The sequence below is a fragment of the Lepidochelys kempii genome, chromosome 3 (assembly GCF_965140285.1).
Source record: "Lepidochelys kempii isolate rLepKem1 chromosome 3, rLepKem1.hap1, whole genome shotgun sequence".
Classification (NCBI taxonomy): domain Eukaryota; kingdom Metazoa; phylum Chordata; order Testudines; family Cheloniidae; genus Lepidochelys; species Lepidochelys kempii.
In genome coordinates this window covers 34,202,851-34,218,585 of record NC_136382.1, presented here as the reverse complement: position 1 = coordinate 34,218,585, position 15,735 = coordinate 34,202,851, and the positions used below count along the sequence as shown (strand labels likewise).

The following is a 15,735-nucleotide window of genomic DNA, read 5'->3' as shown; positions in this document are numbered from 1 at the left end:
CATAGGTTCTGGAACCCAGATGCCCCCTGCCTGTGTGTGAGTGCCCTAACTGCTAGGTGTAGAATCAGTCTTACACTCTTGCTCAATGAATATCTAAGTAGCTATACAAATCAGAAGGATCTTCAACAGGAGAGACTGAGAGAGACCCAGCGGAGAATACCATCTGGGTGGCTAGGGCAGCTACTTACAGGATGGGAGATTCAAGTTCAAATTCCCACTCAATATCAGGCAGAGCGGATATTTGAACCTGGGTATCCCACATCCTGGGTGAATGCTCTAACCACTGGGCAAAAGGGGGAACACCATCCCTACTTTCTCCAGCTCTAATAATAATACCTAGTTAGCGTAGTGATGTGAGGTTTAATAATGTGTTTAAAATACGTTGCCATTCTCAGATGAAAGGTTCTATAGAAGTGTAAAATACTGTTATTTCCCTGCCATTTGTTCACTGACTGACATACAACTTACAATTTCCCAGGGGCAGCATTTCTTACGGTCACCAGCTTTGTTTCTGATTCTTTATCTGGCCTTTTATGAAGGATAAACTTATTGCTGGATATATCTGTCTAATAGCATCCACATTGTGAGTGTTCATATTGGATCGAGTTCTCTTCTCCCACTGGTGTAAAACTACAGTAAGTCCATTGGTTTAAAAGAAGTACCTTTAATGCCTCCTGCAGCCTCATGGAGCAGGTGCTACACCTAGATAGGTTCCCTGAGGAACACATCTTCATGCCTTGCCCCTGCACAGTGATGTGACTAAACACACTGGGCCAGATTTTTGGCTCCAACTTTACCTGCTTTTTACTGCATCATCTGAAGATTCTCCTGGCAGAGGAATAGGTATGTTGGGGATGTGCGGGAACAGAATAGAGCACACAGTGCTGCACCTTATGTCCTGGCACACTGGTTCCTGCAGCAAGCGTACTTAAAGCAGCCCTTAGACTTCTGTAACTGTTGCCAGGAATTGTCTTGGCACCCTGGGCAGCTCAGGATCAGGGGAGTGGAATGGTGGCTTAGAGCAGTGGCTCTCAGCCTTTCCAGACTACTGTACCCCTTCTAGGAGTCTGATTTGTCTTGCGTACCCCAAAGTTTCACTTCACTTTAAAAGTACTTGCTTACAAAATCAGGCATAAAAATACAATAGTGTCACACCACACTATTACTGAAAAATTGCTTACTTTCTCATTTCTACCATATAATTATAAAATAAATCAATGAGAATATAAATATTGTAATTACATTTCAGTGTATAATATATAGAGCAGTATAAACAAGTCATTGTCTGTATGAAATTTTAGTTTGTACTGATTTTGCTAGTGCTTTTTATGTAGCCTGTGGTAAAACTAGGCAAATATCTAGATGAGCTGATTTATCCTGTGGAAGACCTCTGTATAACCCCAGGGGTATGTGTACCCCTGGTTGAGAACCACTGGCTTAAAGCACCTTACAACTAGCATCACTGAGAATCTGACCCACTGTTTTGTAGCCATAGAACCGCATCTTAATTGGATTAATTGGTCTTTGGTAGTTGTGTATGAGGAGGAGAGGTAACACCTGTTGGAAGGGAATGGAGTGGAAATGTAATGGATTCTCATAATCTGATGAGTAGGCAACATCTTCGAATTGGGAATGTAGGCTAAATGAAGGTGTTATGCTGTGGGGACAAATATCAATGATAGGCAAAGCTTAAAATCTTTAGAATACAGGTGATAGAAAATAGACCAGGAGCCAATATTTTAAAAAACAGAATTACTAAAAAGATATGAATAGCTTGTGGATTCATTATTTGTAAAAGACATAGATTAAAAATATGCATAAACAAGTGTAAAATTAACAACTAGAGAGAAGGCAAGGGTTAAACAAGGGTGAAAAATAAAACGCCTGATATTAGTTAAAATTAAAAAATAAAGGCAGACAATAAATAAGGATTGAAACCAATTTTTTTAAAAGTGGCATTTAACAGAATACATAAAGAGATAATCATGACTAGTTAGGAGAGAGGCTGGGGATTACTTATATATAAATTATATATATTATTATTACTAGTAAATATTGATTTCATTGCACACAAACAAATTGGCAAAAAATATTTCCATCGATGATAATCAAAATTTCTAATAGACAAAGTAAGATAAATGATGCTCAAGAATTTATTACAGTTTGATTTAAAGAAATTTCCTTTGTATACTTTGACATGTAATGCTGGCAATTTGTGTTTTAAAAGTTCTAAAGCTTTAACTTTTGAGTCTGTGTCTGCTGACATTAAATGATTATTGTCTCATCCCTCCCATAATTTTCTGCAACTGTCAAAATTTAAATTGGCGAAAATAAAAAAAAGCTCAAAATCCATCATTTTGCACAGCTGTGAAAATTTAAATAGATAAAAAGCTAAAAATATGCTTTCAAATAAACATTGATATTATCCATTGACATTATTAAAAATGAATTCTGCCAAGCCTACTTGTATATTATAAAAAAGAAGGGATCATCTTCGTCATTTGACACGTTATATCCCTTTTCCTCTACTTTCATGGGTGTTATACTATTTTGGGCCCTGATGCTGCCAGTTTTTACGCATGTACTTTACTTTAGGGACATGTAGTCTAATTCCTCTCAGTAGATGTGTCTTCACTGCAGAGTTAGCATTGGTGTTGCCCCTGATCTCCCTTCTGTCTACACAAAAAACCCTCTAGCCTGAACCTGAGGTGCTTTGAACCCAGGCATGGTTCAATGCAGGGCTGGCTCTACACTTTTTGCCGCCCCAAGCCGCGTGCCAAATTCAATGCCTGAAGAAGGGGGCTGCCACAGAATTGCCACAGCGGGCAGCCAAAGAAGGGGGCTGCTGCCGAATTGGTGCCATGGGACTGTGAAGATACAAACTGCCACCGAATTGCCGCCGTGGCGAAAAAACCCATGCCGCCCTAACAACTCATGGACTGCCGCCCCTTTAAGATTGCCGCCGCAGGCACCTGCTTGGAATGCTGGTGCCTGGAGCCGGCCCTGGTTCAATGTATAGGCCTGAGCCTGGATTTTATGTCCTCCTGGGCTGGCGACCCACCTACTTTGTTGTGGGAATGCAGTCTCATCAAGCCTGGGTGCTGTTAGTTCTCCAGTTCTAGCCCACAATTCCACCTGGGATGTACTTTCTTGTCTAACTCCTTCTTTCTGCATTGGAAATCATCTGGCTCAGCCATTTAATCCCACAGTTGCCTGCTCCATTTCTGATGCATTCCACAGCATTTGAACAGAAATGCTGGCCAAGAAACCCTCCTCCCATCATGCTGGCAGCTGGGCAGAAGCTGGCAGCAGCCTTCTGGTAAAGCTGTGATGTGATATTAGTAAGACCCGTAATTTGTGGAAATGTATCTCGAATGACACCTTTATGTTTAGTGGACAGGAAAGAAATGGCAAGGCAGAGAAGTCAGTCAGGTGTGCTGTGAATTTGCAGACTTAATTCCTTAATAACATTCTTATTAAAAGTTCTTGCAGCCAAACGCTCTTTGCTTTCACCTCCAGAATGTCTGCATTAGTAATGAATAAGTCCACTTGGGAGTTATTTACATAAAAGTATTGTTTTCCTGTCACTGCCACAGACAGCAGCTCCACACTAGGCAAGAGAGACAGAGAGAGAACCCTGAGAATGAATTCACGAGCAGCCCAGTTTAATGAATGACTATGAACCATCCTGACAGAAATCCATCCCGCCCATTGTGGATGCAGTTACATGGATCTGGAATGGCTAAGGCATTGCAATGGGGATGCTCCACCTGTGGTACGTTAGCCCAGGCTAACTCTGCACTGCAGACCTGTCCATTGGAACTGTTCACACGCCTACAGCTAAATATGTGTGTTTTTCTAAGCTCTTTGAATCAGAGACTGTATATCCGACATGTCTGTACAGCACCTCACACATTTTGGGCACTACTGTTGTATACATAATATAGCACCCAATCATGTTTGTGGCACATGCCACAGATGCTAGAAACCAATTTTAGAAATGTTTACAGACTTTTAAAAGGTTGTCTTAATTCTTCTCTCCCATCAGTTTTATACTGGTATAACTCCACTGATCACAGTGAAGTTACTTCTATCTTAGAGCCTGAACCCTTTACAGGGATCCCCACAACTGGATTTCTATTCCTATGTCGATCCCTTTGCAGGATTGGATCCTTACATCTGTGTAAGTGAAAATAATATGACTGTATTATGTAATATGATTGGGATTTCTTTTGTATTCTTTGTTTGCTCCTTTCCTGCCCACACATGGGTCTCAAGTCTATCATGGAAATCAGTGAGTCCCATATTAACTGTAAGTCTAGGACCATATCCATATCCTTGTGCCCTCTTTAGTTTGTATTGAAGACAGAAGGCAATATATGGCCCTTAATCAGGGGACATAATGGAGGCTTATGCATTGTAAGTATAGAGAAGCTTTGGTGAAATCCTATAAGAAAAATGATTCTCTGGGTTTATTGTAGCCATGAACTTCATTACTGTTCTAGCAGAACTAGCAGCATACATTTTGCCATAGTAACTCTGAGATAGTCTTATTCCAGAAATGGTCTCCTGAGTGATTTGGAATAGACTTTGACTTTATGGCCAAATTTTCATGCAACGCTAGGCTGCTTTTTGCTGTAATAAATGTACTGCTCTGGCAGATGTTTTATTTTCAAGAATTTTTTTCAAAATCAACACTACTGAGTGATACTGTGAAGCTTTGATGGTGTAATCCTGACTGAAAAAGTCTTCTGGCACATTTGATAAAGACTTGTGATATACATGCTGCTGTGTTATAAGAGATATACCACTGCACAACCTGCTGCTTGAGTTGAGTGCCCCTTCTTCCCCCAGTTTTGGACATCCTCCTCCAAGCTTCCCATATGGTTTCCCATATGGAAACGCTGAGTTTTATGGACTGACTCACACTTTCTGAGGAGCAAAAGCAGCAGACTCCATACACTTCTGAACTCAAGCAGGAACAGAGACAATCCTTCTGTATTTCAATAAAAAGAAAAAAAGTTGTCAAGAACATGAGACTTTTCTTTCTTCAGCAGTTTTCTTCCCACACACCCCTTTCTTTTTTGGTTGTCTGTCCCTGGATCTTTTCCTACTCCAGGTGATGTTTCCTTCTAAGTGGAGAATTTAAATATTGAAGTGTCAAGATGCACAGCATACACACACACAAGTAATAATTTGCCTAGTGTGCAAACATCTGTTACTGGCTGCGTAGTTAATGGCTTGAGTGAAACAATCTATTCTGCACTGGATACTTTGGATAGTAGTGAATACTTTCCACCAAAATGTAATATTTGCTTTTCATTGAGCAGCTATGGATGACAGTTTCAGATAGTGGCTGAGTAGATGATATATGCTGTATTATCTGTTTTAACATTAAATGTTGTATATTGGTTCCTAATGACACTGATGAAAAAGATTTCTGATTGGCTTGGGAAATGAGGGAGATCAACAGACTCAATACCACCACTTGGTTGGTCAGGAGTAGAGTGTCATGAATTGTTCATCATGAATATTATTCACTGCAAATTTTACTCTTGTGTTTTTTCCAGTTAACAAATTGTCCACAGATTCAGATTTCTACAAATGTATTTATTATTCATTGGTATTTTCCAAGTGGTTTATGTGGACCTTTCTTTAACTTCTCACTTTGACTCCTTGCTATTTTTTTATTCATGGTATGTACGTGGTTGGCTCAGTCAGTCGCTCAGGAGAGTGTCTTTTTCACACCCCTGAGTGATGTAAGTTAGATCAACTTAAGCAGTAGTATAGACCTGCCCTTAGTGAAAGCATACATTCAAGCCAACAAGTGATATGAGCAAAGAACAGGGAATTGGATTCTAATCATGGCACCGTCTCATAAAGTGACCTCAGGTAAGTCACTTACCCTCTCTGTCTTAGTTACCCCATCTGTAATAAGGAGCTAAAAATACTTTATTTACCTCACAAGCGTGTTGTAAAAATTAAATTGTTAATATGTGTAAGAGCTTTGAAAACGAAGAGCCTGCATTTTTAGGAAATTTGCTCTTTTGTTTGCAACTTATTGCCGCTGTAAATACTTGAGCGCCCAAACTACACTTGCAAAATTAGAAGAGCTACGTTTAAAAGGTTAGGCCTAAAATTGTTACATGTAAGTGTTAGCTTTGACTAAAAAAGCTCTGAAGAAATAGTTACAAACTGTAATATTAATGCTTAGCATTTATGTATTGCTTTACATGTTCAAAACACTGTATAGACTTTAGCTGTTCTTCACAATACTCCCGTGAAGTAGGTAAGTAAACATTATTGCTACAGCTGGGTGGGAAATGATGACATATGTTGTGGTTTGAAGATGTGTGTTGTTTCTTTAATACTGTAGCAGAAAGGGTTTGGGGAAGGTTATAGGCAGAAACTCTATAGTGAAACAGGGAAAGTATGTAGTCTCAGCAATAATAGTTCCCTTCTGTGGGATACTGCCTTCTGATCTCTCCAATTGTTCTTCTACTTCTTATCCACGTTAGAGGTATCTAAGGCAATGTCTACACTAAGTTAAGTCGACTTAAATTACATCGATGATCACCTACCTCTGTAATTAAATAGCTTTTGCATATCCACACAATGCTTCTTATGACAGCAGAGTATGTCCACAGTTTGTGCTCTTGCATTGATAGAGAGAGCAGTGCACCATGGGTAGCTACCCCACTGTGCAACTTGCCACCGTCTGCCCATCTGGGAATGGATCACAGTGCCTCATAGGGGCAGTCCCAGCATCCCATGATGCAGTTTTCTTCGTCCCAACATTCCGTGGGCTTCTTATTACGTTTCATGCCACTTTTCAGCAGCCCCTGTAAATTGCACCCCCCATCTCTGTCTGAAAGCATGGATCCTGCACTTCTCTCCAGTCTCATCATGTGCATTATGACCACAATGTGGCTGATTCTGCAGTATTTCATGAGCTGCAGATCTGATAATGACTCCATGGTGTCTGCCCTGCTGTGTTTGCATGGAAAGAAACAATTCAAGATTGCTGTTGGCTTTCATGGAGCAGCCGCACACAGTGGACTGTCGCTACTAGGCTCAGGAAACAAGCACTGAGTGATGGGATTCCATCATGATGCTGGTTTGGGATGATGAGCAGTGGCTGCAGAACTTTTGGATGCACAAAGCCACCTTCCTGGAACTGTGAGCGGAGCTCGTCCCTGCCCTGTGGTGCAAGGACACCAAAATGAGAGCTGCCCTCATGGTGCAGAAGTGCGTGGCAATTGCTGTGTGAAAGCATGCAACTCCAGACTGCTAATGATCAGTCGCTAATAAGTTTGGAGTTGGGAACTTCCACCGTGGGGGTTGCAGTGATGCAGGTGTGCAGGGCCATTAATCGCCTCCTGCTCTGAAGGACTGTGACTCTGGGAAATGTGGGAGAAATAGTGGATGGCTTTGCAGCAATAGGATTCCCTAACTGTGGCGGGGTGATAGATGACATGTATATCCCCATTTGGTCCCCAGGTCATCTTGTGATGGAGTACATCAACAGAAAGGGCTGCTTCTCTATGGTATTGCAAGTGCTGGTGGATCATCGGGGTCATTTCACCAACATCAACATGTGATGTTGAGGATCCTTGGATAATCCTTGGAGACCAGCCTACCCCTTACTCCCATGGCTTATGAAGCTTTACACCAGAAACCTTGACTGCCACAAGAAGCGCTTCAACAACAGGCTTAGCAGGTGCAGAATGACTGTTGAATGTGCCTTTGGCAGATTAAAGGGTCGCTGGCACTGCCTTTTTGGAAGGTTAAACCTCAGTGAGGAAACTGTTCCCATGGTCATAGCAGCCTGCTGTGCTTTGCCTAACATTTGTGAAGCTAAGGGGAAAAATTTCCACAGGGGTGGAACATAGAGGTGGATTTGCTGGCGGCCGCTTTTGAGCAGCCAGATACCAGGCTGTTAGAGGGGCACAATGCGGGGCTATTCGAATCAGGGAGACTTTGAAGGAGCATTTTGACAATGAGGCCCAGTAATAAGTCTTTCTGTAATGCACTGGCCCAGGCATTGTTTTCTAGCAGTGTTGAATGACCTTGTAATAATTGCTGTGTGAGCATAACTGTAGTCTGCCAATGTACAGATTTCCTGTATGTGCCATCTTTGCAGAAAACAAGGATATGTAGGATTAAAAGGCCTTCCCTCTGCATCCATCTCACAAGTCCTTTTATACTAGATCGTGTGATTTGCAGAAAGCTTCACTAAGGGAATCTTAGAAATGAGTGCCAATGTTTCCTCACTCTAATCCTCCCATTCCAGGTTATCTAGGCTTTACCTCATTGTGCCTATAGGACTGACTGTCTCAAATGCACAGAATCTGTATTCCCTGGAAACTCTTCATGTAGGCAAAGTAGGGCAGAATTTTAAATGACTGAATTTCCTTCCTTTCATAGGCTTGTCAGCCTTGTAATGTTTTATTTTTCTTTTTTGTCCTTGAAAATTGCTTTAAATCTGTTTATTACAAGATTGTAATAACTGTGAATTAAGTTAAGTAGTTTGAGAAGTCACAACAAGTTTACTCCACTGTACAATTATACAGCCCACAATTCAGGAAAAAAAAATTTAGTATTTCAAATCTTCCAGAATGTTCTGCAGAAAATATATTCACCGTGTCTAATAAAGCTCTTTCTCTGCACCATCATTATGTTTCTTCAAAGCATTTCCAATAAGAACACTCCGAATTATGTCCCCTTAGCTAGTTCATCTGTTCAGTCAATAAGCAACATTTTATTGCTTTTATGAATTAAACCCACTTTACATCCAATCATTTTGCAAACATCTGTAGCTGAATCAGTCTAGGGAGCTTTTGAAAAATCAATCAGTAGGGAACAGCTTTCACTTCATGTGTTTTTTATTTTAATAAAGTATTTACACACGTTTGCGCCAAATGAAATGGAAAAAAGCACTAACCCTCGGTGCCATATTCTAGCGGTGCAGTGTAACACCGCTTGCAGCTGGTAAAAAGGATGATTGGGCGTTTGAAAAGAACAGCTATCACCATTGGAATAATAGACCATCAATAGTCTGCTTACTGGCCACAAGCTACTAAACCAGAGTTTATAGTGACCAACAATGGACCCCATTGGTGGTGAAGGTGGATGAGCTATGACTGTCAATGCATGGATATACAAGGTGGAAAAGGAGTTAGATCTTTGAAACACATTCAGGAACCAATGGAATATGGTGGAAGAGTTCTTGGGAATGGAGATTCCCTGCTGCAGCCCAAAAAGCCCTCTACATCTCCCCAGTCCCAAGGAGGCAGAGAGAAATGATGGGACAGACTGCAATAAAGCATCAGGGCTAAAGCCCTTGTTATTACTGACTCCAGAAGGAGGGGTGTATTTTGCATGCATGTGACGGGCATGACCCAAGCCCTGCTCAGGGAAGGCCACAACTCTTTTGAAGTCCAACTCAGACCTCAGAGGTGTGTTCTGTGTCACCACATGGAACATGTTGACACCAAATGTTACTGGGTACAAGACAGTCCTTGTCAGAGAACTCACTGGCTACAAGATTGTAATTGCCAGCATCACAGGGGCCTGCCTGACACAAAGTGATGAAATCACTATTAAAGGAGCAACTCTCCTCCATTCCGGGGTCTAGACCAGTGGTTCTCAAAGCCGGTCTGCCGCTTGTTCAGGGAAAGCCCCTGGCAGGCCGGACCGGTTTGTTTACCTGCCGCGTCTGCAGGTTCAGCTGATCACTATTCCCACTGGCCGCGGTTCACTGCTTCAGGCCAATGGGGGCTGTGGGAAGCAGTGCAGGCCAAGGGACTTGCTGACCACCCTTCCCGTAGCCCTCATTGGCCTGGAGCGGCAAACCACAGCCAGTGGGAGCTGTGATCGGCCAAACCTGCAGACGTGGCAGGTAAACAAACTGGTCCAGTCCACCAGGGGCTTTCCCTGAACTAGCGGTGGACCAGCTTTGAGAACCACTGGTCTAGACTGTACTCAGGTGTAGCACTTATTAGACAACCTGTAGCACAGACCTTAACTACACGAAACCCCATGTCCTCACACTTACTTTATGTTCAGGTTCAACACCACCGTGCCTACTTATCTGTCTTTGTGGCCTATATGCCAAAAGAAGACATGTCACCTGTGGAAAAGGACACATTTCTTCCATCAGCTAGCAGCAAAAAATCTGGTCATCTCAGCTGCATGACACATTGCCAGCACATGGGGATTTCAATGCTGTGACTGGCTGTGATTGAATTGAGTGTGAAACCATGATAGATCCCTTGTGCTTCAGGTTCCCCAAATGGCAACACTGCTTCGCTTCTGACGTTATTTGTTGCCTACGGTTTGTCTGTCCTGGGCCTCTGATTAGGCACCTCAATAACCAATGCTGGACTTGGATTTCAAACAATGGACATCCTCCAATGACTAGGTCTTGCCCATTGACAAAAAATGTCTCTGAGCTGAGACAAAGTTCAGAATCTAACATACCTGTGTTTTACTAAGTTGAGCCAGATCCGGTAACATCACTCTACAATTCCTGATATGATGTCATCTACTGTAGTCACTCTGGCTGGTGCAATGGTCCTCAATAGACTATAGAGTGTTTGATGATGATGAATCCTGTATTGGTATATTTTCCTAGTTACATCGCATTTATTATTTTTTAAGATATACAGGCTGTGTGGGAGGCTGGAGAGGAAGGATGATTTTGTGGTTAAGGCAGTAGACTTGGAATCAAGAGGCATGGTTTCAATTCCCAGTTCTGCCACAGATTTCCTATATGACCTTGAGCCAAGTCACTTAATCTCTGTGTCTCTGTTCTCTCTTGGTAAAATGGGGATGATACTTCCTTACTTCCACCTCTGTTTATTTTGTCTATTTAGATTGTAAGCTCTTTGGGACAGGGACTGTTTCTTGCTATATGTTCTTATAATGCAATACAAATGAATAACAGTAAGTTGCCCTCATCTGGTGTTTCCCCTGGTTGAGGTAGGAATAGTAAGGGAAGCATTCACTTCTGAGTAATCTTAGAGAAGAAAAGCACATACATTATGGAGAATATGGGTAAATTATGAAAAATTGGGCTTACTGCTTCCACCTTGCTTAATATACATAGATGGTCTTTTAAAACTCGCTAGGTTTTCCAAAGGTAATTATGAACGGTCATCTCAATACCCACAGTACTCCCTTGTTTTTCCCTCACATAAACTCTAAGAAATATTCTGAATGCTGAAAATACTGTTCCACATTGTAACATTGGATTTTGATCAGAACTTCCCATTGAAGTAAGTCAGTGTTTTTTCTTAAAAATTGATGGCTATGTATGGCACAATGAAAATACTCATTTAGGGCTATATTATTACATCTTTGCTATACATTGAGTAGTATTTTACTTTTGGAATACCCTCTAATTTTTATGGGACTAGTTGTAATATAAGGTCCTATTCAGTGTGAGTAAGCATATTTGAACCTGGTTCTTAGTTATCTAAGGCAATTGGCAAATTTTATGGGCCATCACCATCCCTCTTGCTTGCTGATCTTACATTTCTGGAAATGTAAGGTAACTGCAAATCTCATGCACTGTACATTCAAATTATTTGATTCAATAGTAAATACTAGGTTAATTTGCATATAATTTAAGATCAACAGTGTCAGATAAAATGTGTATTTTATTGTGCTTATTACTCCTAGCATCCCATTAGCACATGTACTAGTAGAAGTCTCTCAGAGTACAGGGCCTGATTCTCCACTACCTCACACATTGTGTAGTTATTTACGCAAATGGTAACAGTGGGCCAGATTCTCAATCCCTGCTTGGGTATTTTTGCACTGCTCTGGTAGCAAGAGAGGCTGGAAAGCTGCCTCAACAATGAGAGCTGAGGATTCCTCTTGCATAGTGGAGCTACTGGCTGGCATAGAAGCAGTATAGCATGCTCTATGCCACTGTTTCCTGTCCCCCACATGGTAATGGCAGGACTATTGGGGGGAACTCACATTCTATGGTCATGGGTGATTTATAAAAACCTTGCTAGACATTGGCACAAGTCAACATTGGGGGTTGTTTGCATCCACACTGTTCCAGGGGTTCCTCTAGGAGGCATTTGTTCAGCAACAATGCCACCTTAAGCTACTTAACTCACAAGAGAATAGCCTGCCTGTGGCATCACCTCTTATGAGAGTACAATGTGCACTCCTTTCTATGGCTGGCTAGGGATGGAGTGGCCGCACCTGCTATTTTTAATCTTTGCACATTTTTTAGCAGGATGCTGTCAATTGGGCAGATGTATAACTGGCCGGACTTGAAAAGGGTTCCTTGCACCCTCCCCTCCTTGTGCACTTGCACAAGACCCTGGCACAATCTGGCCCATAGCAGGAAAACGCAATGTTTGGTGAAATGTAGCTAACTTTTGACTCTGATCTTCCGGTCTTTTTTTTTTATTACTATCCCTTTTACAATATATATGTGTCTTTTTGGTGCTTTTGTTCTCCTAATTATTCAGTTTCTCTGTGATCTTTTGGAGTAACCTTACAATGCATTTAACACAGCTAAATAAACATTACCCAACCTGCTTGAATTCACTTAGCATGTTAACTATTCGAAAAAGATTTTTACAGGTACTTTAATATACGCTGCTGGCGCTTTCTTCTGGAAGGTCATTTGAATGTTGCCTCAGAACTGCTAAATTGTTTATTGATCTCATAATTAATCATGTTTGTGGTTACCTCTGATGTTTGCTTCCATGGATTACTTTTTCAGGTTATTTAAAAAAATGAAATTGAAAAATGATAAAATGAATGAGTTTTGTTTCATGCTTTTTAAATATATTGTGCACTTCAAAAAAAAAATGGAGGGGAGGGGGAGGAGAGGAAGCAGAAAGAAATAACATAATTATTTTTTTCTTAAGCGAAGTTTCAGATCATTGCTTTGTGTTTATATAGAGCTGGAAACTGTATATGTAACTTTTGTTTTGGTTGTCTCCATGAGCTGAGCCTGGGAGATCCAGCAGTAAGAGAATGAGCCTCTACAGTTTCAGCTAAAGCGGTAAGTCCTCTAGTGGTTATCTATAGCATACTTATTTCTTTTGTGGATTAGGCACAGAGGTGGGCACAACACAGACTGAACAGCAGGTTTCCTAATTATGAAGGGCTGAGGCATCATTTCTGGAAGGTGGGATATTCTTTAATCAACATGGAAAAATGATGTTGCTCTGTGAATAGCATCTAAAAAAGGAACCAAATCCATCAATTTAAAAACATCAAGGTCCTATGATGTTGTCTTTCCATAAGCTAGCAAGCTGTCTAAGAAGTTGACATTTAGGTCTCCTGAGTAATCAGAAATGACAAACATTGTCACTGTCGCATGATATCCACTTAAAAGTGGAGCTTTCCCACAGCTGTATTACTTTAAAGGGATCCTCTGGTTGCATTGCCTTTTCTTTAGAATCCCTTTAGGGCCAATAGTGGGGACAAATGCCCATCACCCCCTTTGGTCTGCCCACTCTCTGCACTCTAATCACACATGACATTTCTGGACCTTGGAGAATTCTTCTTGGTGTACAAGAAACTATCGCATGTGGCTCCCAAGAACACTTATGTTCGCAGGATAAAATCAAGCTGTAATGGTATATTATACTGAGGAAAATTACATCTACTAAACCTGCATTCAGAAAACCACTGATATGAGTGAGATACAAGTTGTAAGTGACTGTCAGCTAAAGTCCATTCTCAGTAACGTGGGGATGGCTGTGAAGGGAAACTGCAGTTAGAAGAGACAGCACTAGTGTAGCCTTGTGTATTCAGTGATGTGTGTGATATGTTGGGTTTGAGAAATAGTTGTAGTTAAAAATATCTGATCTGAATTACTCAGAGTATTGGGGGCCAGATCCTCAGCTAGGACAAAACTGACGTAGCTGCATTGACTTCTGTGGAGCTCTGCCAATTTCCATCAGCTGAGGATCTGACTCTGTGTCGATTGTCAGTAAAATACACTGCAATTAGAGTCTTCCTGCACTTACTGTTTTGCTAACGATAATAATGCTGCTACCTAAGAAGCTGCTAGATTAACAGTGCTGGAGTCTGAAGTCTTCTCTTATATAGAGAGAACAAAGAAGAGCATGAGCAGCAGTGCAAATTTCTCCACCTTGCTTGTCTTCTTATGCGGATCAGTATTTCTTTAAGGGTCGCTGTAGCCTTTACTTTAGACACATCTCATTTCATTTTCACATTCATGTTCATAAGTTCCCTGAACAGCCATCAAATGGGTAGTTTTTGGTCACTGCTGATCCATGCCAGGTTTGAAATACTTAATGGACAAGATTCAGCCTTTGCGTAATTCCCTTTCTCTCTGTGGGTAGGGTTGCTTTATACCCATTGAATCATGTTTGAAAAGCCCCTGACCCTATGCAGCTTGCCATTGTAAAAGCTGTAAACTAGTCAGTGATGGAATTCAGAGTTTTGCAAAGAAATATATATAGCAAATGACAGCAATTGTTTATGATTTTTTAAACACCTAAGGAAGAAATCTTGAGGTGCATAAAAGTACTTGCCATTAAACCATTTTCAAAGTGATTATGATAGCTAATGTCTAGCCATTTATATTAACTTTGTCCAGTAGGGCAATAAAATGCATTTTTAACACAATTTATATGAGACACTAATTGCCAGATCTGCAAAGACTTCCGACCTACATAATTTCATTGTTTACAATATTAACTACTAAAGCAAAGAGAATTGTTTGTGACACCCCCTGGACAGAGACCAAAAATCCAGATTTGCATTAATGCTCTAGTGAACAAACGCTCATCCAGGAAAGATTAAAACTCAGAGATGGGTCTCCCCCGGCTCCCTCCCATTTTGCTTCTTCCATCATTACAACCATCTCTGCTGCATTTTCAAATGTTTGATTATCTAGTAAGCATTCTCTTTAAAATTGTAATAAAGGACTCATAACCCATATGTTCCCTACTACAGCAAATGAAAGCATTGCTTGTATTTAGTTGCAGTAACTAAATAGGCACCGTTCATTCAAATCTTCAACTTCCCAGAGATGAAACACAAAAAATAGGTGAGAGCTACAGTGTTCCATCCAATCCAATGCAAATGTATGCAAATTTCTTCATATTAGAGTCATTGTCTAGTTGTCATCCTCACATGGGGCACATCAAAGCCATATGACCTGATTTTGCACCTGCTGTTTAATTAAATTTACAAGGCAGACATTCTCTCTACTCCCGGTGATATACAAATCCATTTTTACTACCGCAGCTTCTAATTTACAAGGTAGTTGACTGCTGTGTTTCATAGTCAATAGCTGCCCAACTGCTCTTTGTTAAAGTGAAGATTAAAATCTGAAAACTGGCCACCATTTGGGTATATGAATTAAAAGAAATATTAAAAGTGATTTCCCTCTTCACCTTTTAAAAAAATGGGGCAAAAGGGAATATATAGTAGGAACATTTCATACCAATTATAACAGCCTAGATATTTTCCCCCCTCCTGCTGTGCAGAGACCAAGGCACTTTTGTCAAATTATCAATAGCTTTTGCTGTTTTGCAAGATCCTTGTTTCGGAACATAGAAATATAGCAGTGCTAGCAGATATGATACTAAAAAACCGGTCTCTCCCCTGCATGGTCATGCAAAGTTTATGGCAGGTATTCATTCTATTGGACTGAAACCTTGGTTAGAGATGATCTCACTCTTTCTGCTGCCATTTTCCCTCTGAAGCACAAACAATAGTTAC

At 40.9% G+C, this 15,735-nt stretch overlaps 1 long non-coding RNA gene across 2 annotated transcripts in view; it reads left to right on the top strand.

Annotated features, from left to right (window-relative positions):
* The window catches only part of LOC140908609 (uncharacterized), a 70,202-nt gene that overhangs the window by 40,370 nt on the left and 14,097 nt on the right, over positions 1-15,735 (top strand). For both annotated transcript variants that reach the window (XR_012157931.1, XR_012157932.1), the window contains exon 3: positions 12,980-13,036. This is a non-coding gene — a long non-coding RNA (uncharacterized LOC140908609). The remainder of the gene's footprint in view (positions 1-12,979; positions 13,037-15,735) is intronic.